Raw genomic sequence first — 24,790 nt, 5'->3', positions numbered from 1 at the left:
GTCTATAAGTGGAAAAAAGTAAAGGGCTATTTACCGTTCAGGGTTGCAGTTAGATGTTCTATAGCCTTTTGTGGCGTGTATAAGTGGAAAAAGATAAGGGCCTATTTGCCATTCATAGGTGCAGTTATATGTTCTAAAGCCCTTTTTGGCATGTATAAGTGGAAAAAAGTAAGGGCCTATTTGCCGTTCAGAGGTGCAGTTATATGTTCTAAAGCCCTTTTTGGCATGTATTAGTGGCAAAAAATATATATTTGCCGTTCAGCAGTGCAGTTATATGTAGAGTTAAGCGGGCACCTGGATGTTCAGGTTCGACGGTTTCGGCCGGACTTCGGAAAAAAGTTCGAGTTCGGGACCCGAACTTGACCCCGAACCCCATTGAAGTCAATGTGGACCCGAACTTTTGAGCACTAAAATGGCTGTAAAAATGTCATGGAAAGGGCTAGAGGGCTTCAAATGGCATCAAAATGTGGTTAAGAGCATGGCAAGTGCTCTGCAAACAAATGTGGATAGGTAAATGACTTTAAATAACATAAAATACGTAAAAATAATAATCTTGATCTAGGAGGATGAGGTCCATATGGAGTAGGAGGTTGAGGAGGCGGTGGATGTGGCGGTGTAGGTGGAAGCGGTGGTTGAGGAGGAGGAAGCCTACACTGGTTTTTGGTTTTAAATTTTATTTTTTAAATTAGGGTACACCCCAAAACATTGGGAAATATAACCTGTGATAACCCCGTGCAGTTGTGCTAAACACACGTTCAGACAATACACTGGCTGCAGGGCAGGCCAGCACCTCCAAAGGGTAAAGGGCAAGCTCAGGCCATGTGCCCAATTTGGAGACCCAGAAGTTGCAGGGGCTGACCCCTGTCAGTCAGTTCGTGTAGGCGTGTGCAGACTTACTACCCCACCATGTCGCACGTCCCCGTGATGTTCACGATACAATTTGATATCTGCTCTATCAACTTTCGATGTTCTTTTCTGCACCTACCATGGTGATCACGGGTGGCGGGGAATCAGGGTTCAACGCCGGAGAGGGAGCGTGAGAAAGAGAGACCACATCCAAGGGAGGATTCATTTTTTCAAATTTAAAATTATAGAGTTGAATTATGGGAGAAATTATTAAAGCATAAAAGTGTGACAACTTTTTAAAGTTTAAGCATTGAATGAAAGGATGTGGCGCGCATTAATTACTGAAGAATTTATTAAATTTTATTCCCTGTCACCTATGCAGAGCAGGGGTTTATTCACGTCTAAAATTGTATAATGTCAACCCAAGAATGTAAAATTATTGAAATTTATTAACCTGTCTACTTGGTAGAGCAGGGGTCTATGACAGAATTTTTTTTTTGTTGTCACCCGAAAATGTTAAGGAAAAATTATTGAAATTTATTAAGCTGTCAACTAGGTAGAGGAGGGGTATATTACACCCAAAAACTGTTGAATTTCAACTGAAAATGTACAGTTGTGTTCAAAATTATTCAACCCCCAATGACATCAATTGTTTTTGTAATACAGTATTAAATGTTTTTTTTTGTGATTTCTTCATTGACACAATTATTCAACCCCTTAAAGACTACCACTCTTAAGAACAGAGGTTCATTTAAGTGTTTTCGATCAGGTATTGAAAACACCTGTGGATGTCAAGGAGCAGCAATCAAGCATAATAAGCACCAATTAGGCAGATTTAAAAGGACTGTGATACTCAGCTCCTTCTAGACATTTACTGGTGTGTTTACAAACATGGTGAAGTCAAGAGAATGGTTCAGGAAGACAAGAGAAGAGGTGATTTCTCTTCACAGGAAGGGCAATGGCTATAAGAAGATTGCAAAGATGTTAAACATACCAAGAGACACCATAGGAAGCATCATTCGCAAATTCAAGGCAAAGGGCACTGTTGAAACGCTACCTGGTCGTGGCAGAAAGAAGATGCTGACTTCGACTGCTGTGCGCTACCTGAAGCGCAAAGTGGAGAAAAGTCCCCGTGTGACTGCTGAGGAACTGAAAAAAGATTTGCCAGATGTGGGTACTGAAGTTTCAGCTCAGACAATAAGATGCACACTGCGTAATGAAGGCCTCCATGCCAGAACTCCCAGGCGCACCCCCTTGCTGTCTCTAAATAATAAGAAGAGTCGACTGCAGTATGCCAAAAGTCATGTGGACAAACCACAAAAGTTTTGGGATAGTGTTCTGTGGACTGATGAAACAAAATTAGAACTGTTTGGGCCCATGGATCAACGCTATGTTTGGAGGAGGAAGAATAAGGCCTATGAAGAAAAGAACACCTTGCCTACTGTGAAGCATGGTGGGGGGTCAATCATGCTTTGGGGCTGTTTTGCTTCTACAGGTACAGGGAAGCTTCAGCGTGTGCAAGGTACCATGAATTCTCTTCAGTACCAGGAGATATTGGATGAAAATGTGATGCAGTCCGTCACAAACCTGAGGCTTGGGAGACGTTGGACCTTTCAACAGGACAATGATCCCAAGCATACCTCCAAGTCCACTAGAGCATGGTTGCACATTAAAGGCTGGAACATTTTGAAGTGGCCATCGCAGTCACCAGACTTAAATCCGATTGAGAACCTCTGGTGGGACTTAAAGAAAGCAGTTGCAGCGCGCAAGACTAAGAAGGTGACTGAACTGGAGGCTTTTGCCCGTAGATCGCTGCAAGACACTTGTGTCAAGCTATGCTTCACGTTTAAAATCTGTTATAACCAGTGCTTTAAGTGGGCCAAAAGAGGTGCCGGTACTCTATTAGGCGCCGGTGCTCCCCCCCCCTGCACATCAGACCCCCCCATCACACACATATATATTAGTTCCTCTATGTACCAGTACCCCCCCCACCACCGCACATTCGTTCCTCTCTGTACCAGTACCCCCCTGCACATCAGACCCCCCCCCCCCACTCATCACACACACACACATTAATTCCTCTCTGTACCAGTACCCCCCTGCCAGGGGGGTACTGGTACAGAGAGGAATTAATGTGTGTGTGTGTGTGATGAGGGGGGGGTCTGATGTGCAGGGGGGTACTGGTTCAGAGAGGAACGAATGTGCGGTGGTGGGGGGGGTACTGGTACATAGAGGAACTAATATATATGTGTGTGATGGGGGGTCTGATGTGCAGAGGGGTACTGGTACAGAGAGGAACGAATGTGCGGTGGTGGGGGGGGGGGGTCCTGGTACATAGAGGAACTAATATATATGTGTGTGATGGGGGGGTCTGATGTGCAGGGGCCCCCTACACATCAGACCCACCCATCAGACACATATATATTAGTTCCTCTATGTACCAGTACCCCCCCCCCCCCCACCACCGCACATTCGTTCCTCTCTGTACCAGTACCCCCCTGCACATCAGACCCCCCCCCCCCCTGCCAGGGGGGGGGGGGTACTGGTACAGAGAGGAACTAATGTGTGTGGGGGGAGGGGGGGTGCCTGTCACTCACCAGTACTCTTCAGAAGTTGGATTCCAAAGCAAAGTCGATGTTCTTTGCTGCACCGTCCGACTCCTGACTCCAAGGAGGACCAGTCACTGGTCGCCGCACTGATCGCTCCTCAGTCACAGGCGCGCGGGAAGGAGTTGACGTCACCTAACGTGAGGTCAACTCCCTGCCTGCGCCAGCCTGAGCCGTACTCTGCAACGACCCGCCCCCCTCCACTAGCTGCCCAGCCAACGACATTAGGGAGGAGATACTGCCAGCTCTCCGCTGCGCTCCGGCAGGGCCGGCCTTAGGTGTCCAGGCGCCCTGTGCGAGCTAACCTTGTGGCGCCCCCCCCCCCCCCCAAAAAAAAACAAAAAAACACTGCTTGTTGCTGGCATCATGGCATAGGCTGGCTGACTATCCAACCAAGTAGTTACCAGCCCGAACACCCCAAAGGCCGGTGTAATGTTATACTTCCCTACTTCGTGAGATTTCCCTACCTTCGTCACTTCCGGTCGCACCGGACATGACGTGAGGAGGTGTGCAGCGCCGCGCAGGCGCACAATGACAGGTTAGGGAAGTTTCACAGCAGAGTGCGCATGCGCCAGGAGTCTCGCCGGCGGTTAGGGTAGGGAAAAACTATGGGCCAGTGCGCAGGCGCAGTGATCGGATGGATGTTCTCAGCTGGACACCGGCCGACACTGCGCATGCACCGGGAGCCTCACCAGCGGTTAGGGAAGGGAAAAATTATGTACGGGTCAGTGCTTTTTCCCTACCCTAACCGCTGGTGAGGCTCCCAGCGCATGCGCAGTGTCGGCCGGTGTCCTGCTGAGAACATCCATCCGATCATCGCACCTGTGCACTGGCCCATAATTTTTCCCTACCCTAACCGCCGGCGAGGCTCCCAGCGCATGCGCACTCTGCTGTGAAATTTCCCTAACCCGTCATTGTGCGCAGTGCGCCCCCCCAATATAATAAACATTGGTGGCGCAGTGCGCCCCTCCCAACACTCCAGTATAATAAACATTGGTGGCGCAGTGCGCCCCCCCAACACCCCAGTATAATAAACATTGGTGGCGCAGTGCGCCCCCCCAACACCCCAGTATAATAAACATTGGTGGCGCAGTGCGCCCCCCCCCAATATAATAAACATTGGCGCAGTGCGCCCCCCCAATATAATAAACATTGGTGGCGCAGTGCGCCCCCCGAACACCCCAGTATAATAAACATTGGTGGCGCAGTGCGCCCCCCCAACACCCCAGTATAATAAACATTGGTGGCGCAGTGCGCCCCCCCATCACCCCAGTATAATAAACATTGGTGGCGCAGTGCGCCCCCCCCCAATATAATAAACATTGGCGCAGTGCGCCCCCCCCAATATAATAAACATTGGTGGCGCAGTGCGCCCCCCGAACACCCCAGTATAATAAACATTGGTGGCGCAGTGCGCCCCCCCATCACCCCAGTATAATAAACATTGGTGGCGCAGTGCGCCCCCCCAACACCCCAGTATAATAAACATTGGTGGCGCAGTGCGCCCCCCCATCACCCCAGTATAATAAACATTGGTGGCGCAGTGGGCCCCCCCTCAATATAATAAACATTGGTGGCGCAGTGGGCCCCCCCTCAATATAATAAACATTGGTGGCGCAGTGGGCCCCCCCTCAATATAATAATCATTGGTGGCGCAGTGGGCAGTGCCAATGAGGGTTAAAAAATAAAAATAATAATTAACTCACCTCCTCCAATTGATCGTCTTCTGTTCTTTCTTCATGACCTGTCAAAGGACCTGTGGTGACATCACTGTTAGCATCACATGATCCATCACCATGGTAATGGGTCATGTGAGGAGCTCAGTGACGTCACCACAGGTCTTGAAGAAAACAGGAGAACGGCAGCTACGCGATCATCTGGAGGAGGTGAGTTAAAATTTTTTTATTATTTTTTAACCCTCACTGGCACTTCCCACTGAGCCACCAATGTTTCTTATACTGGGGTGTTTGGGGGGGAAAGCGCACTGCCTACCAACGTTTCTTATACTGGGGTGTTGGGGGGGGGGGGGGCGCACTGTGCCACAAACGTTTCTTATACAAAAACAGGAGGCGGGTGCTGGAATCAAATAGCCGGCACCCGACCTCTGTGACAGGGAGCTGCGATCAGCTACAATTAACCCCTCCAGTACCGCACCTGAAGGGTTAACTCAACTGCAGCTGATCGCAGCTCCCTGTCACAGAGGTCGGGTGCCGGCTATTTGATTCCAGCACCCGCCTCCTGTTTTTGTATTCAGGTCAGTTATCTTCATTGGTGGCGCAGTGGCCACAGCCCCTCCCCTCCTCCTCCCGTCTCTCTTCTTATTGGCAGCGGCGGGGGCAGCAGGCAGGTCAGACAGGGGAGGAGGAACGAATCAGGTCAGACAGGGGAGGGCTAGATGGAGGGGGCGCCCCGAGGGAGAACACAAGTTCAGCCTCGCCTGCCGCATATTACATTGCGAGCTGTCGGCCGCCCAGCGCCCCTGTTACTATGGCGCCCTGTGCGGCCGCACAGCCCGCACACCCCAAAGGCCGGCCCTGCGCTCCGGTACCGGAAACCCACGTACTGGGCGCACGGAGAGGTGCTGGTACTCTCCAGGGCAATTTTTGGAAGTGGCGGTACTGAGTACCGCCGCGTTCCGGCCCACTTCAAGCACTGGTTATAACTGGAAAAGGATGTTGTACTAAGTGCTAAGATTGAATGTCACTTGGGGGTTGAATAAAACTGATAATGATGTGAGCACAGAAAAGACATTTGTGGTTATTTCATTATAAATGTTATGTTATATTTGTCTGACTTACAAGTGCCTCTTTGATTTAATTGTAAACAAGATAACTGAAATGATCAAAATCAATGCCAAAACACTCAATTTCAGTGGGGGTTGAATAATTTTGAACACAACTGTAACTGACAATTTTTTATTTTTTTTAACCTGTCTACTAGGTATAGCAGTGGTACTTCACACCCAAAAATTGGTGAATTTCACCGGAAAATGTAACTGACTATTTATTTATTTTGTTAACCTACTAGGTATAGCAGTGGTACTTCGCACCCAAAAATTGTTGAATTTTAACTGAAAATGTAACTGACAATAATTTTTTTTTTTTTTACCGGTCTACTAGGTATAGCAGTGGTACTTCACACCCAAAAATTGTTGAATTTCAACTGAAAATGTAACTGACAATTATTTTTATTTTTTTAACCGGCCTACTAGGTATAGCAGTGGTACTTCACACCCAAAAGTTGTTGAATTTCACCAGAAAATGTAACTGACAATTGATTATTTTTTTTTTTACCGGTCTACTAGGTATAGCAGTGGTACTTCACACCCAAAAATTGTTGAATTTCAGCAGAAAATGTAAATGACAATTTTATTTTATTTTTTTACAGGTCTACTAGGTATAGCAGTGGTACATCACACCCAAAAATTGGTGAATTTCACCCGAAAATGTAAATGACAATTTTTTTTTAACCTGTCTACTAGGTATAACAGTGGTACTATACACCCAAAAATTGGTGAATTTCACCCGAAAATGTAACTGACAAAGTAGTGAAATGATATAAAATAAAATACGTACAAATAAAATAATTTTTTTAAATTATGAGGTGGAGTTCCATATGGAGTAGGAGTTTGAGGAGGTGGTGGAGGTAGCGGTGTAGGTGGAAGTGGTGGTGGAGGAGGACGAGATGCCAACACAGGTTTTTGGTTTTATTTTTTTAAATTAGGGTACTGTCACGGCTGAGGGTGGGGGAAACCCTCAGCCGTGCGGTGTCAATAATAAGTAGGCTGCTTGACCAGGACAACAGAATTAGGGAGCAGGTCACCTCCTAACGCATCCCTAAATCTGACCCTGACTCCTAGCTGTATGAGCCAACCCTGAAGGTAGGAGGACTCATACTCAGGAACCTCGGGTCCCTATTAGCCCTCAAGGGATCCCTGAACTAGGAGCTGGGTAAGACAACCTGTTCCTCCTTAACACAGACGAACAGGAGTCTAAACTGGCCAAACTGCAAGGAAGGGGAAACATAAACAGCCTATAGATATGGCAGGTGAGTAAATCCACTTCCACCCCTACCTGCCACAGACACACTGACTGGATCCCGTGCTTAAATGCTGACGTCCACACCAAACATAGAAAGGACACAGCACACACACAAAAACACACAGGAAACCAGATCCATAGCTGCAGTAAGAATAGACACCACACACACATAAAGTAACATAGTGACATAATATTTATGACCACAAGGGTGGCCCTCACTGGCAGATGGTATAAGAGACCAGGAGGATGACTCCAGCTTACTGCAAGGCTGGAGTACCCCTCAGCTACAGGTCTCAGCAGAGGCTAAAAAGCCCACACAAACACACACTGGAGAGGGAATTAACCCTTCCAAGGCCAGACAGGATAGTGAAACCACTTAAAGGGAAAAGGACAAACAAGCATTCCACTGTACCTGTTACCACCGGAAACGGCATGGGTGGCAAACATGTCCTGGGGAACAGCCAGCAGGCCGAGACACTGGCACCACATGCACACAACACCACACGTTGCTGCGGACAACCGCAAGTGAAGGGAAGTGTCACAGTGCACACATACATAAAGCTCGTGCACCACAAACAGGGAAAGTGCACACATACAAAAACACATTTGTCAGGTGGAAACCGCATGCTCATAACAGCAAGCTGCCCAGTAACAGCTCAGGCCGCTATACTGTGACTAACATCATGTTGCCAGTGGCAACCACACGTAAGGCTGTATACTTCAGCCCTCACCTGTGATTGAACACAAGACCAGACCGCGGCAACAGCATGCGGGTCCAGGAGTCACGACCATGACCATGGTCGTGACAGGTACACTCTAAGAGTGTGAAATATCCAAAATACAAGAACGAGCAATTGCGCTGCAGTATAACAATGGCTGGTTAGTGCCGGTATACATGTCTATTCTGCACAAGGTACGGACAAGTCCTGAGGGATCCATGCCTGGTTCATTTTAATGAACGTGAGCTTGTCCACATTGGCTGTGGACAGGCGGCTGCGGTTGTCTGTGATGACGCCCCCTGCCGTGCTAAACACACGTTCAGATAATACACTGGCTGCAGGGCAGGCCAGCACCTCCAAGGCGTAAAGGGCAAGCTCAGGCCATGTGCCCAATTTGGAGACCCAGAAGTTGAAGGGGGCAGACCCGTCATTCAGTACGTGTAGGCATGTGCACACATACTGCTCCACCATGTTGGGGAAATGCTGCCTCCTGCTAAGACGTTCCATATCAGCTGGGGGTGCTGGTTGTTGTGGCATACTGACAAAGCTTTTCCACATTTCGGCCATGCTAACCCTGCCTTCTGAGGTGCTGGTGGTGCCCCAGCTGCGTTGACAACCTCTTCCTCGTCCTCTGCCTTCGCCTTGTGCTTCCACTGTGCCCCCGCTGTCAGGTGGGAATGCCACCAGCAGCGAGTCTACCAGCGTGCGCTTGTACTCGCGCATCTTATGATCACGCTCCAGTGACGGAATTAAGGATGGTACGTTGTCCTTGTAACAGGGATCCAGCAGCGTGGCCACCCAGTAATCAGCACAAGTTAGAATGTGGGCAACTCGGCGGTCGTTGCGGAGACACTGCAGCATGTAATCGCTCATGTGTGCCAGGCTGCTGTAAGAAGGAACAAGGAGCCGTCATTGACGGAAGATACGTGTCACCGAGGTTCCTGGCCTCGGTGAGGTAAGAACCATATTTTTGTCTGAAGTGTCAGTTCTGTACTGCAGTCTGACACTTCAGCTGTTAGTATGGCTGTACAGCCGATCCGGGCCGGTTCTTATTGGGAGCAGCCAAAGAGCAGGGTGGGTGGCTGTTCCCCACGGTTACAGGCTGGGTTTTGGCTGGGATATAAAAACCCAGCCAGCACATTCAGCTGGTGTGGATTATCCTCCATGACGGAGTAGCTGTGAGAGCTGTGAGAGCTGTGAGAGCTGTGAGAGCTGTGAGAGCTGTGAGAGCTGTGAGAGCTGTATGCTGGTGGAAACAAACCTCTAAAGCCTGCTGTGGACTGTGGGTGGAAATCTACTGACCAGGTGAAGGTTTTGTGCACTGTGGACTTTGTGTGGTGTGAACAGGCACCAAAACTGAACACCGTTATTTCTTCCTTGTTTTTCCTATTGTGTGAATTTAACACTGAACTTTGATTTACATCCTTGTTTTTGCCTCTGTACTGCGTCTGCTTACTACCCTGCCTACCCGAGCGAATCCCCACATTTGGTGTCGGATGCGGGCAGACGCAGTGAGGCAGGCCTGAAGGCCAAAAAGTTTTTGTTTTCCCTGGCACAAGTTTATGTCCTATATCAAGCCAGCAAGTTTTCTTTGATCTCCCTGATGATCAAGCGGCCGACTACCTGACTGTAAAAGGTGAGATCCTGGCGAGACTGGGGGTGAATGTGTTGGTCCGGGCCAAGCGGGTGCATCAGTGAAAATTTTACCCGGCTGAACCTGCTAGATCACAGTACTATGAACTGTTACACCGGTTGCAAAAATGGCTGCAGCCTGACGTTTTGACTCCCACCACTATGCTGGACCGTCTGCTGGCGGATGTGTACTGGAGGGCTTTGCCGTACCCTCTCCAGCACTGGATTGGCCAGATGTCTCCAGGTAATGCCCTGGAGATTGTCGACCTGGGCGAGGTCGTCGCAAGGAACTAGTGGCACAGTCAGACAGCATGTATCGGCACCCGGGGTCAGCCAGACAGCACGCCAATCAACGCATGCTGTTGCCACCACCAGAATGCCGTCATTGCAAAGCTCAGCAGTGTGGCATTTTTTTTGTGTGTCTGCCTCTGATAACAGCGATGCCATTTGCAACCTGTGCCAAAAGAAACTGAGTCGTGGGAAGTCCAACACCCACCTAGGTACAACTGCTTTGTGAAGGCACATGATCTCACATCACAAACGCCTATGGGATCAACACATGATGAGTACAAGCAGCACACAAACTCAAAGCTACCATCCTCCTCCTGGTCCAGAATCTTCAGCCATGTCAACCACTGCTGTCCTCCTTGCCCCCTCTCAACCACCCGCCACTCCGCCTCTCACCTTCAGCAGTTCCTGCTCATCTGCCCACAGTCAGGTGTCTGTCAAGGAAATGTTTGAGCGTGAGAAGCCAATGTCACAGAGTCACCCCCTTGCCCGGCGTCTGGCAGCTGGCTTGTCGGAACTCTTAGCTCGCCAGCTTTTACCATACAAGCTGGTGGAGTCTGAGGCCTTCAAAAAATTTGTAGCTATTGGGACACCGCAGTGGAAGGTACACGGCCGAATTTTTTTTTCACAAAAGGCAATCCCCAACTTGTACTCTATTGTGGAAAAAGAAGTCATGGCATGTCTGGCACACAGTGTTGGGTCAAGGGTCCATCTGACCACTGATACCTGGTCTGCAAAGCACAGTCAGGGCAGGTATATCATGTACACTGCGCATTGGGTAAGCCTGCTGACGGCTGCCAAGCATGGAATGCGTGTCTCTGCAGAGGAGTTGGTGACACCGCCACGACTTGCAGGCAGGCCTCCTGCCACCTCCTCTACTCCTCCTACTCTATCCTCTTTGCTAACCTCCTCGGCTGAGTCCTCTTCTGCTGCTGCGTCTTGCTCCACATCAACTGCACCCCCCCAGCTCCCCAGGGGCTATTCCACATCCCGGATACGACAGTGTCACGCCGTCTTGGGGTCGACTTGCCTGAAAGCAGAGAGTCACACCGGACCAGCACTCCTGTCTGCCCTGAACACACAGGTGGATCAGGGGCTGACCCCGCACCAACTGGAGATTGGCAAAGTGGTGTGTGACAACGGAAGCAATTTGTTGGCGGCATTGAATTTGGGCAAGTTTACACATGTGCCGTGCATGGCACATGTGTTGAATCTGATCGTACAACGCTTTATGCATAAGTACCCAGGCTTACAGGACGTCCTCAAGCAGGCCAGGAAGGTGTGTGGCCATTTCAGGCGTTCCTACAGGGCCATGGCGCACTTTTCAGATATTCAGTGGCGAAACAACATGCCAGTGAGTCGCTTGATTTACGACAGCCCGACACGTTGGAATTCAACACTCCTAATGTTCGACCGCCTGCTCCAACAAGAAAAAGCCGTCAACGAGTATTTGTATGACCGGGGTGCTAGGACAGCCTTTGCGGAGCTGGGTATTTTTTTGCCACGTTACTGGACGCTCATGCGCAATGCCTGTAGGCTCATGCGTCCTTTTGAGGAGGTGACAAACCTAGTTAGTCGCACCGAAGGCACCATCAGCGACATCATCCCATTTGTTTCATTCCTGGAGCGTGCCCTGCGAAGAGTGCTGGATCAGGTCGTAGATGAGCGTGAAGAGGAAGAGGAAGAGTTGTGGACACCATCACCATCGGAAACAGCCTTATCAGCATCGCTTGCTGGACCTGCGGCAACGCTGGAAGAGGAGTCTGAGGAAGAGGAGTCAGAGGAGGAATGTGGCTTTAAGGAGGAGGAGGAGGAAGACCAACCACAGCAGGCATCCCAGGGTGCTCGTTGTCACCTATCTGGTACCCGTGGTGTTGTACGTGGCTGGGGGGAAGAACAGAACTTCAATGAGATCAGTGAGGACGAGGAACGGGACATGACGAGTAGCTCGGCATCCAACCTTGTGCAAATGGGGTCTTTCATGCTGTCGTGCCTGTTGAGGGACCCTCGTATAAAAAGGCTGAAGGAGAACGACCTGTACTGGGTGGCCACGCTACTAGACCCCCGGTATAAGCAGAAAGTGGCTGAAATGTTACCGAATTACCGGAAGTCGGAAAGGATGCAGCAGTTCCAAAACAAGTTAAAAAGTATGCTTTACACAGCGTATAAGGGTGATGTCACAGCACAACGGGAATCTAACAGGGGAAGAGGTGAAAGTAATCCTCCTCCTACCACGACCATGCCGGCAAGGACAGGACGCTTTACAGACGTGTTGTTCATGGAGGACATGCAGAGCTTTTTAAGTCCTACTCATCGCCACAGCCCTTTGGGGTCCACCCTCAGAGAACGACTCGACCGACAGGTAGCAGACTACCTCGCCTTAACTGCAGATATCGACACTCTGAGGAGCGATGAACCCCTTGACTACTGGGTGTGCAGGCTTGACCTGTGGCCTGAGCTATCCCAATTTGCAATAGAACTTCTGGCCTGCCCCGCTTCAAGTGTCCTGTCAGAAAGGACCTTCAGCGCAGCAGGAGGTATTGTCACTGAGAAGAAAAGTCGCCTAGGTCAAAAAAAGTCTAGATTACCTCACCTTTATTAAGATGAATGAGGCATGGATCCCGAAGGGACTGACAGTGGGGGATGCATTTGACTAAAAAAGGCCTGATGAGATGCCTTGGGCTAAAAATGGTCCACACGCTGCTGTATTTAATCTCTGCATGCCGGATGACTTGCGTGACTTCTCCGCCACCAACTAGGGTTCAAGCCGCAATGTTTTAGTGCACTTTCTGCCTGGAAAACATAAATTTTTCCGGCTGCAACAATACCTAGTTTTTCAGGCATGTGTACATGCCTAATTTTTCTGCCCTCTGGTGCTGCACTGTGGGTGCAAAAACAAAACAAAAAAAAAGGCACATACATATTGTCAATTCCCCTTCGTGATCGTTACCTTGTTGTGGTGAAGGGGCTTGCGTATCACAATGAAGCGATCACCTCTATGAGTGTGTTGGCAATGGCAATGTTGGCACACCCCAGATGATAAGGTCATTGCTTCATTGTGAACAGACCAAAAGTGATCGGCTGGATAATTTTGCATAAAAAAAACATTAATTTTCTTTGTGATCATCTAAGGTGATCATTAAAGCCTACTAGGCCAACAATGGGCCCACACTGCAGAATCATTGTTTTCTGGGTCACTTAACTGTCACTGAACTACCTCAGCACGACCATAGGCTTTGAAAAACCGCCATCGCCTGCAATCTCCCAAACATGCGCATGAGCACAGTCATCACTACACCAAGATTGACGCATAGAAGAATAAAATTCATGTCATGAGTGTGTCAACTATTGACAACTCTTTGCGGTTGTCTAAACTCTATTCGAGACGCGTCCCCTGATAGGGGACGTAACAGGGATTAAACCATAGGAATAGTACTACTTAACATACCACTCATATAGGGTGGCACAGTACATTGCACGGCTCACGCGCAGTGCCCCAAATTGGAAGTAAGAGGACCAACCAAGCATCTTTTTCCATCTCCCGGTTCCAAAAATTTATTCCATACACCACACCGGCCCCTGATAGGGGACGTAACAGGGATTAAACTGATAGGAATAGTACTACTTAACATACCACTCATATAGGGTAGCACAGTACATTGCACGGCGCACGCGCAGTGCCCCAAATTGGAAGCAAGAGGACCGACCAAGCATCTTTTTCCATCTCCCGGTTCCTAAAATCTATCCCATACACCACACCAGCCCCTGATAGGGGACGTAACAGGGATTAAACCATAGAAATAGTACTACTTAACATACCACTCATATAGGCTATCACAGTACATTGCACGGCGCACGCACAGTGCCCCAAATTGGAAGTAAGAGGACCGACCAAGCATCTTTTTCTATCTCCCGATTCCTAAAATCCATTCCATACACTGGCCCCTTATAGGGGACAAAACAGAGATTAAACTGGTAAGAACAGATTTTTTTAATAAAATAAAAAAGAGGACAGCCTCTGCGGAGCTGGGTATTTTTTGGCCGCGTTACTGAACGCTCATGCATAATGGCTGTAGGCTCATGCGTCCTTTTGCGGAGGTGACAAACCTGGTCAGTCAAACCCAAGGCAACATCATCGACCTCATCCCATATGCGTTTTTTCTGGAGCGTGCCCTGCGAAGAGTGCTGGATCAGGCCGTAGATGAGCATGAAGAGGAAGAGTTGTGGTCACCATCACCATCACCACCAGAAGCAGCCTTGTCGTCGTCGATTGCTGGACCTGCGGCAACGCAGAGAGAGGAGTCTGAAGAAGAGGAGTCAGAGGAGGAAGGTGGCTTTGAGGATGTGGAAGACCAACCACAGCAGGCGTCCCAGGGGGCTTGTTGTCACCTTTAGGGGACCCTTGGTGTTGTACGTGGCTGGGTGGAGGAAGAGACCTTCAATGACGTCAGTGAGGACAAGGAACGAAACATGGCTAGCTTGGTATCCAACCTTGTGCAAATGGGGAGTTTGCGGTTGTGCAAATGGACTGTTTGCGGTGCGTTAAACGGGGAGTTTGGTCTGTCACTGTGAAGCGGGCGTAACCCTTACACTACCTGATCGATACAACATCATACCTGATGTTTTAAAGCACGTTATTCCAAACAATTTAGGAATGTTAGTGATTTATGCCCTTCATGGATTAAAACCCGACTCTGCGTCAACTACGTAATTTTCCATCTGGGTTTTGCCAAAGATCCCCCTCCGGCATGCCACAGTCCAGGTGTTAGTCCCCTTGAAACAACTTTTCCATCACTATTGTGAATGCCAAATTTTTCTGACTGGAATTGAAAATCAATGGGTCTGTAACCATTCGGCTAAATTGTGGAACGGATGCGGACCCATTTTACAGACGTGTGAATGGACCCTATATGTATTTGACATGTATTTACCGGCTGCTGTCAGTTCTGGCTGATTTAGGCCGAGCTATTACACTAAAACAGAGCAATATTGCAAAAACCAAAATACACGTTATAACTGTATAAACGATTTATATAACTTATTAGAAAAAAAAAAATTTTTTAAGGCAACTTTTCCAATAGCAGGAGCATCTCCAGCACCCCCTTCATGGCCTGGCATTGCCTTTCCTCCATGGCCTTCATCCGCTCCTGAATGGCCCGCATATTCTGGCGGTGCTCCTTCTGCATTTTGGCCAATTTGGCCTTCAATGTCTTGTCTTCATTTCTGTTAGAAAAAAATATATATGAACATTATTTGCAATTCTTATTAAACCTTTAAACCTTTATTTTGTGGTGCATATGACTTTTTGATCGCTTGCTATTACACCTTTTAGTGATAAAAGTTGTCCAAAAAATGCCTTTTTGGAGAGTTTTAATTTTTTGTTTTGAAAGGTGTCCACCTGAGGGGTTACTTGGTATGATATTTTTATACAGCTGGTTGTTACAGATGCGGCAAGACCTAATATGTTTCCTTATTTTTTTGTTATTTCTGTTTTACACAATAACAGCATTGTTGAACCAAAAAGAATTCATGTTGTTAGTGTCTCCATAGTTTGAGAGCCATATTATTCTTTTTATTCAGTGATTGTCTAATAGAAGGGTCTAATTTTTGGACAAATGAAATGACAGATTGGCACTATTTTGGGAGCATATGCCTTTTTTGATAGCTTGGTGTTGCACTTTTAGTGATGTTAGGTGACTAAATTATATATATTTTTTAATTGTTTCTATTTTCATATTTTTACAGTGTTCACCTGAGGGGTTAGATCATAGGATATTTTTATAGAGACGGTCAATATGTACACGGCGGTACAAAATATGTCTATTTTTTACATTTTTTTTATTTAATTTTTTATTTAAAGTCTTTATACACATTGACGATTTAAATCTCAATACGTTTGTGATTTTTATGATTATTATATATTTTTTTAGTTTGTGATATTTCAGTACAGTATAATTTTATTTTGTTTGTTAGTTAGTGATAGTTCTATAGAGTTTAATATTATTTATTTGTTAAGTTAATGTTTTTAATGTAGACTAAACAGTTATTGTCCAGTGTTCTTTTTTTGTATTACTATAGTGTATGTTGTCCCCTCATTGTTGGCCCTTTTAATGTTTATTTACATGTCATGGATACATAATCATATTGCTATGTGCACATATTTACCCTCCTTGCGGGGGCTGGTGATCGCCTCCTCTTCCTCCGAGTCCTGAGATGGGGCGGTGCTGGAGGGTCCAGCACCTTCCACCTCCTTCACTTCTCCCACATCTAGTGGGGATGGCTCAATAGGCTGGGAGGGTTCGGCCTCCTCCTCCTCTTCCTCCTCTCCCTCCTCAACCTCCACCTCCTCCACAGGCTCCGCCGATCGCCTTCTCCGAATGGAGGGAATAGGAACTTCTGTAATCACAGAACGTTCAGATTTTAGATAAACAACTCAGAAATCTTAACAACATTAGATATTAAAAAAATTCCAATATGGAGGGATCTATATATAATTGCAGTGGCTGCCAGCTTTATGCCGCATAACTCAATCAAAAATGAACAGCATGCAAAAAGACATCCCCTCCACAGTGTCTTGATGAAACAATATGGCGAGAGGAGACCCATGGGATGGGATTATCTCATGAGTGTATCATAGGATGATCTACTTCTCTACACCAGAGTTGGCTGCTTCTTAATCCCATCACTAACACAATAGAACAAAGGGACAAATAAACACATTCATTTGGAGTCTCAGAGCCGAGTTAACCCTTATTGCGTTTATAAATTCACACCATGCAACTTTAATGGGGAATAGGAAAGATGTGGCCTATAAACTGAACCAAAATATCATGGTTTATAGTTCCCTCTAGCCCAAATAGGTCAGAGTGGGGGTCTCCATAGTCCTGGGTCCATAGCCCATAGGAAGGAGGCTAGCCCTCAGGCTTCTACTGCAAACCCAGTGATGGTTTAGTCCGTCACTTGTCTGGCACAAAGCCAAAACATCACATCACCCAAAGAACACCATCCCCACAATGAAACATGGTGGTGGCAGCATCATGCTGTGGGGATGTTTTTCAGCAGCCGGGACTGGGAAACTGGTCAGAGTTGAGGGAAACAATAGCAGGAGCTATGTGCGTGATTTGCTACTAGGACGGAGGTTCACCTTCCAGCAGAACAATGACCCTAAACACACGGCTAAAGCAACACTTAAGTGGTTTAAGGGTAAACATATAAATGTGTTGGAATGGCCTAGTCACAGCCCAGATCTCAATCCAATAGAAAATCTGCGGTCAGACTTAAAGATTGCTGTTCATAAATGCAAACCATCCAATTGGAAGGAGCTGAATCCGTTTTGCAAGGAGGAATGGGCAAAAATCCCTGTGGTAAGATGTGGCAAGCTCATAGAGACTTATCCAAAGCGACTTGGAGCTGTGATTACGCAAAAGGTGGGTCTACAAAGTATTGACTTTAGGGGGGTGAATAGTTATGCACATTGACTTTTTCTGGTATTTTGTCCTATTAGTTGTATGCTTTACAATTAACCAATTTAAAAGAAGTTGTGGGCATGTTCTACAAATTAAATGATGCAAATCCTCAAACAATCCATGTTAATTCCAGGATGTGAGACAACAAAAAAAAGAACGAAGTCAAGGGGGGTGAATTCTTTTGCTTAGCACTGTATACATTACAGAGTGTTGACAAAACATACAAAAGTTATTTACGCATCTACCTGGGCATTTTTCGCCCCGGATTCTTTTTATAAACCGGGGTGTGTTCACTTCATGTCTGACCATTTTTTAATGATGGCCAGACGGTGGTGTTTGAGACCCGTTTTGCGCCAGATCTCAAATGCCAGCTCCCGCACAATCCGCTGCTTCTCGGCGTGGGACCGGGTGCGGTTGTATCCCCTACCCAACATCCGCTGCAAGATAAAAATGCAAGCATATAATCCCAATTTTTTGCAATATTAGTATTGAAAATAATTTACTCAAGTAAAAGTATTTAATGCTTTGAAGTAGAAATATTAGACCGTACAAACCTGGCCTGCCGTTCTGCAGAGTGTACTAGCGCACGGCGTGATTGGTTGCTATGACGCCGTGCGCTTCCGGCCACCACCACTGTACTGTGATACACTTGTATGATCTATACAAGTGTATTACTGTACAGCGGTGGCGGCAAGAAGCGCGTGGCGTCATAGCGAGTTAGCAACCAATGAAGCCATGCGCTCGTCCACTCTGCAGGACAGCAGCCTGGGTTTTTACGGTCCGTAGTTGTGAAAAAACACGCCCGTGTGCATGCGGCCTTACTGTTACGGTTAGAAGATGGGATTGTATTATGACTGTATGTGGGTGGGGTCTGAGCTATCAGATATTGTCCAGCTAAGCAGAGATGTAACTGTCTAGTGAAGTGACGGTACGGTATGGGGTGTACAGCTGGTTCGCCTCCCCGTGATGCACCCTGGGTAACTCTAAATGAACCAGCAAATACTCGCGGTCTGACAAAGAAAGCTTCTCCTGAGTCCTGACCAACAGGACACAAACTATAATCTATAGACTGTGTGTGTGTGTGTGTGTGTGTGTGTGTGAGGTATATAGTGTGTGTCTGTGTGTGTGCGCTATATAGTGTGTGTGTGTGGTATATAATGTGCGGCATGACGATGGATGTGCAATGTGCATGTGAAATATATTTCTCTGCTTTCCATACAAATATGCTACTAACATAGTGGCTGTGATGTCACAGGAATACTTAGTGCAACAATCACTAATATCTAGTGAGACCTTATAAAATGTTAAGTTTTGTGCACTTAAGAAAAATTAGAATTGCAGAAGGTCGCACTGGGGATTTTTTTTATAACACTCTTTATGCATATAAAGCGATTGTTCAGATATGCAGGTGAAATGTAATCAAATACACTACTTTAATGTAAGATTACTTACAGTCACCAGGAGTTCTTCCTCTTCGTCGCTGAACTTGGTTCCAACCATCACATCCATGTAATTTCTAGTTGGTGCAAACCAGTTACTGTAGGCCACGCCTTCCTAGCGCATGTGCTCTTGCGATTAATACTTTGCCGAAATTCCGCAGATAAAAAAATAATGCTTGTAGATCGCAGATTCACTTAATATTTCTGGTATGTCAGTGTCCATGTTGTGGAACAATGTGTGCACATCTATTAAGTATTTTGTGGCTGCAAATATGACCTGGAGGTTTTTCAGGTTCACCTACTATTAAAATAAATGGGAACATTTGATCGCGTTCGCGTTTGCGAACCGTCCCAGCAGATGTTCGTCCATCACTAATTAGCAATACTGATGGATTACTGACCAAATGCTGACCGAGTGAAGGCGGATGCTCCACAGAAAGGATCCGTTTTTTTGGGGTTATTGTTCTGACGGATCAGAGGAAGGGCAAAATAATCAGTGACGTCAACACAAACTTTCTGCTGGCACCCTCTGCACTCTGTCGGGGGCTCTACTTGTATAAGCGTTTAATAGAACAGGTTCTGTAGACATCTATGTGAAATCCGCTGACAACTGTGTAAAAGGAGTGCGCTTCTTCTTGACGCTAACATCGACCTGTAAGGCTGAGTTCATACTTGAGTTATTTGGTAAATTTTGGCCCCGTGACTGCCCAAACAAGTGAAGTGTGCAGTGATTTGAAGAGCGACGCCTGTTATCTGCATGTCATACTGACTCACAGTATTGTTTCACTACCATAGCAGACTCCCTCTGCGTGTTACTGCAAGGCACAGTGTTCTAAACCACTATAAAGGCTCTCTGCAGCCAGTTTTTTAACGTGAATCACCGCAAATAAATTCGGATCGAACCGAATTGTTTTGAAAAATTTGGTGAAACCGGCCGAATCAAATTTTTTTGAAATTCACTCATCTCTAGTTATGATCGATTTGATGGTTCTCCTGGGGATCATCAAAGATTTGGATACTTTTTTATAACCTAACCCTGACTTGTACTTCTCAACAACATTGTCCCTTACTTGTTTGGAGAGTTCCTTGGTCTTCATGGCAGTGTTTGGTTAGTGATGCCTCTTGCTTAGGTGTTGCAGCCTCTGGGCCCTTTCAAAAAAGGTGTGTATATGTAATGAAAGATCATGTGACACATAGATTGCACACAGGTGGACATCATTTCACTAATTATGTGACTTCTGAAGGTAATTGGTTGCATCAGGGATTTTTATGGGCTTCCTAACAAAGGGGGTGAATACATACGCACGTGTCAATTTTCTGTTTTCTATTTCTAAACAATAGTTTTATTTATATATTTTTCTCATTTCACTTCACCAACTTAGAGTATTGTTTTCTGATCGATCACATAAAATTCAGATTAAAACATTGAACCTAAGGCTGTAATGTAACAAAACATAAAAAAAGTAAATGGGGGGGTGAATACTTTTGCAAGGCACTGTACTTTTAGTATTAGACATAATCGGCAGAACTGCTACTGTACTATGGTAAACCTATGCTAAATAAGTGAAGAAATAGAAAAATAAACACACAAACAGACAAACTCAATAAGCGTAGTCATCAGAAAAAGGGTCAGAAACAGATGAGCAGCACAGTACCAAAACGAGAGACAAGACAAAATCAGAAGCACGGGATATCAAGCAGCAAATCAGGAATAGGGAACCAGGAACAACATTACTGAGCCAAATAGGACTATCACTGGCAAAGGGTACATGACAATAGGGTATTTAAATAGAGAGCCAGGCATAATTGGTCCGGTGACCTGACTCTCCCATAGGTCAGACGCCAAACACAAAAGGTAATAGAGTAGCTGGGCTGTCATTCAGCCCACTGCCTGTCTCCGCCAGTGCACATGTACTGCAGGGAGAAAGCAGAGCATTGCGTCCTGTAACTAAGGACGTGGCCATGTCACCGGGGGCATGGCTCAGCAGCATGTCTCTCCCAACTGAGGGTTGAGCCACTGGAGCCCGGACAGGTACGTTTATTACAGTAGATTTTTTTTCTCATATTCTAATGCATGGTTTAGAAAGCAGCACAATGAAATCAGATTTATCAAATTTACTAAGCTAAATGTGACAGAATTGTTGCTCAATTTGTGACATAAACTGGTATACATAACTGTGTGGGACACATAGTAATGCATCACATTGTGGCATAATTGTAGCACCAAAAAATTGGCCCAACCAAATAGAAGCATAACGTTAATGTAAAGAATCTAAATATACACCAAATTTATCATACAGCATGAGTCGCATATACATTTAGCACATCTAGTCTACTTTTAGGCTGTCTAAATCTAACCTGTTCCTGACCCTCCATAGACTGTAAATTTTCTGGTGGTTGGAACTTATCTCTGAATGGACGTTTTAGAACATCTATTCAGAGATCACAGCTGCGCGCTTATCGTGCAGCTGCTGAGGTGGGGGCCTGCTGTCAGTGACAGCAGGGCATCCCAGAGAGAAGGCAGGGACTGTTCCTCTATGACCCTGCCTTCTGGATCGCTGCATACACAGCGCTGAACGAGCGCTGTGTATACAGCTGAGAAAGAGCTATGCCGCTTACTGGCCCCAGCGACTGGAAGACTGCAGGGCTGCCAGGTCTTCCTTAGTCCTCAATCAGACCTGCAGTGAGGCTGTACAGTGGTGTATAGTGTTGTACAGCCTCTCTGGGGGTTGTATTCCCTCTGTAAATGGGGACATATTAGTCAGCCCCAGTTACAGGAGAAATCCGCAATTAGAAAAAAAAAAGTAATGTTAAATATGACCTAATGTTAAAATATGACCTTATGAGGAACACAAAGTGTAAAATAAAGTTAAAAAAATTAAAAGTGCTTCATAAAAATAAAATAATAAAAGTTTTAGATGTAAAAAATTGCCCTTTTCCCCAATTAACTTAACAATTGTTAAAAATAGATTTTTTTTTAAAACTAGACATATTTTTTATTGCTGTGTCCATAATGACTGGCTCTATAAAAATAACACATGATCTATCCCTTCAAGTGAATGCTGTAAAAAATAAAAAATAAATGATGCCAAGACAGCTAATCTTTAGTCACCTCAAGTCACAAAAAACATAATATCAAGTGATCAAAAAGTTGTATGAACCCCAAAGTGTTACCAATGAAAATATCACCTCATCCAGTGAAAAACAAACCCTCACACAAGACCATCATCAATAGAAAAAAATAATAATATGGCTCTAAGAAAATGGCAACACGAAAACATGATGTTTATCTTTTCAAAAATGCTCTTACTGTAAAAAACTTTACAAAAATAACAAATAGATACCTATAAAAAGTACCGTCTGTTCTGCAAAAGGCAAGCCCTTAGATATCTATGTTGGGAAAAAAATAAAAACATTATGGATGTTAGTATATGACAATGCAAAAATGTGTTATCATATCATATACACCACATGGTGAACTAAAAAATAAAAATAAACAACACTGACAGAATTTCAATTTTTGACGACCTCACCTCCCAAAAGAAATTACCGTATTTTTCGCCGTATAAGACGCACTTTTCCCCCCCCAAAAGTGGGGGGGAAATAGCAGTGCGTCTTATACGGCGAATGCTGCTGATTTTGCCGAGTTTTCAATGATACACCCGCCGCGATGCCGTGCGGCGGGTGTATCAGCTGTGAGGGAGGCGGGACTGGGGGCTGGCATCTGCTTTTATCATGACAGCGGGGCCCGTGCAGTGACTGTATTCTACTACACGGGCCCCGCTCACTGTATATTATTGTATCTCTAATAGTAAATTGTTATGCATATAATCGCATAATGAGTGCTGTGTATTACTTACAACTACAGTACAAGCGCTCGCCGCTCGGTAGGTAGCAGAGAGGAGGGAGGAGGCAGGCCGGGAGGATGGACGCTGGCAGTGTGAGTCATCCGTCATGCGCCTGCGCCACCCACTTTATGAATGAAGCAGGCGCGTGATGTATGACTCACACTGCCAGCGCCCGTCCTCCCGGCCTGCCTCCTCCCTCCTCTCTGCTACCTACCGAGCGGCGAGCGCTTGTACTGTAGTTGTAAGTAATACACAGCGCTCATTATGCGATTATATGCATAACAATTTACTATTAGAGATACAATAATATACAGTGAGCGGGGCCCGTGTAGTAGAATACAGTCACTGCACGGGCCCCGCTGTCATTATAAAAGCAGATGCCAGCCCCCAGCCCGTGTATTGAGGGTCATTCACTACAGGAACACTTATGGAGGGGATCTGTGGATGACACATAGCATAAGATGCTATATATGTGTCATCCACAGATCCCCCCCATAACTGTCATACACAGATCCCCCATAAGTGTCCCCCACAGATCCCCCACAGATCCCCCATAAGTGTCCCCCACAGATCCCCCATAAGTGTCCCCCACAGATCCCCCATAAGTGTCCCCCACAGATCCCCCATAAGTGTCCCCTACAGATCCCACATAAGTGTCCCCCACAGATCCCCCATAAGTGTCACCCACAGATCCCCCATAAGTGTCCCCCACAGATCCCCCATAAGTGTCACCCACAGATCCCCCATAAGTGTCACCCACAGATCCCCCATAACAGTGCCATCCACAGACCACAATTAGTTCAAAACCCACCAAAAGCACACCTTTTGGTTCAAAATATTTTTTTTCTTATTTTCCTCCTCAAAAACCTAGGTGCGTCTTATGTGCCGGTGCGTCTTATAGGGTGAAAAATACGGTAGATAAAAAGTGATCAGATAGCCAACTGTACCCCAGAATGGTGCCAATAAAAACTACAGCTTGTCCTGCAAAAAATAAGCCCTCAAACAGCAAAGTCGAAAAAATAAAACCATTATGGCTTTTACAAACCATTTTAGGAAATTCCATGTTAGAAAATCCAGATGCTGCTTCTTCCCTTCTGAGCCCTGGCATATCACCAAACATCAGTTTACAACCACAAATGGGGTGTTACTATATTCAGGAAAAAATGGGTAGCACTGTTGAGTGATTTTTCTACCATTAACCCTTGTGAAAAAGAAAGTTTGGGGTTAAAGTAATAACTGGAATGGGGCAACTACAGTACCCTGAAAGATTATCAAAATTAGGGTTATTCACTTTAGAAAAAAGACGACTGAGGGGAGATCTAATTACTATGTATAAATATATCGGGGGTCAGTACAGAGATCTGTCCCATCATCTATTTATCCCCAGAACTGTGACTGTGACGAGGGGACATCCTCTGCGTCTGGAGGAAAGAAGGTTTGTACACAAACATAGAAAAGGATTCTTTACGGTAAGAGCAGTGAGACTATGGAACTCTCTGCCTGAGGAGGTGGTGATGGTGAGTACAATAAAGGAATTCAAGAGGGGCCTGGATGTATTTCTGGAGTGTAATAATATTACAGGCTATAGCTACTAGAGAGGGGTCGTTGATCCAGGGAGTTATTCTGATTGCCTGATTGGAGTCGGGAAGGAATTTTTTATTCCGTTAAAGTGGGGAAAATTGGCTTCTACCTCACAGTTTGTTTTTTTGCCTTCCTCTGGATCAATTTGCAGGATAACAGGCCGAACTGGATGGACAAATGTCTTTTTTCGGCCTTATGTACTATGTTACTATGTTACTATGTTACTATGTAAAACACAATTCTTTTGTAAAACAAGAAATATAATTTTTCATTTTCACAGCCACGTGTTATAAATTCTATGAAACACCTGTTGGTTCAAAGAGCT

Source organism: Bufo bufo, chromosome 5 (assembly GCF_905171765.1).
Source record: "Bufo bufo chromosome 5, aBufBuf1.1, whole genome shotgun sequence".
In the NCBI taxonomy this organism is placed as follows: Eukaryota; Metazoa; Chordata; class Amphibia; order Anura; family Bufonidae; genus Bufo; species Bufo bufo.
Note: the sequence above shows the minus strand (reverse complement) of the source record.